This window comes from Carassius gibelio, chromosome B6, assembly GCF_023724105.1.
Source record: "Carassius gibelio isolate Cgi1373 ecotype wild population from Czech Republic chromosome B6, carGib1.2-hapl.c, whole genome shotgun sequence".
Classification (NCBI taxonomy): Eukaryota; Metazoa; Chordata; class Actinopteri; order Cypriniformes; family Cyprinidae; genus Carassius; species Carassius gibelio.
The window spans coordinates 30,172,703-30,173,725 of NC_068401.1; positions in this window are offsets into that span (position 1 = coordinate 30,172,703).

Here is a 1,023-nt window from a genome sequence, read left to right on the forward strand (position 1 = left end):
ATTGCTGGACTGGGCAAATATTCATGAATCAGTTGATAATGGAGTCCATTTGTCAAGAAATAATAATTTTAGATTAGGTAACCTTTTTTTTTCCGTACTTTCAAACCAAACATTTGGAGGGGTTGATATTGGATGTATTGATGCTGTGGGAGAAGAAATCAACATATAATATTACGAATAAAACTATGAATTACTGTCACTAGAAATGAATGGTTAATGGAATCATTAACAGTACAGTGATACTCGCAAACTGGGACAGTGGTGTGCCTGCATGGTAAACACGTGTTTGTGTTAGTGTGCGTGTGTGGGTAGGGTCAGGTTCAGCCTAAATTGTGGGAACCAAATGTTCCTAAAAGCAATATTGGAAAATAACAAAACTGATATTTTTTCTCTTTCTCAAACATCTGTACTTTATTATTTTTACTTGTGGAAACTTGTATAACATAGTGATTCTGGAGTCATGATAATGCTAAAATTGGAAATATCCAATTGATGTCCAGTTTGCCCTGAACCATATTTTTTTGCAATTCTTTTGACCACACTTTACTTTAAGGATAAGTCACTATTAACAAACAATTAACTATGACATTTGTCTAATTAAACTCCCAATTTGCTGCTTATTAATAGTTAGTAAGGTAGTTGTTAAGTTTAGGTATAGGAATGTAGAATATGATTAGGCAGAATATGTGCTTTATACTGTATGTCCAAGCTCTTCTTCTCTTTCTGGACTATTGTAATGCTCTCTTGGCTGGCCTTACTGCATATTCTATCTAGCCTCTGCAACTGATCCAGAATGCAGCAGCGAGACTTGTCTTCAATGAGCCAAAAAATGCTCACGTTACTCCTCTCCTCATCAGGTTACACTGGCTACCAGAAGCCGCACGCATCAAATTCAAGGTACCAATGCTTGTCTATAAGACGACCACTGGCGCTGCACCAGTGTACCTAAACTCACTTGTTCAAACTTATGCGCCCTCCACAGGCACGGCGCCAGAATCTTTTCTGTATCGGTGCTAAGAGGGG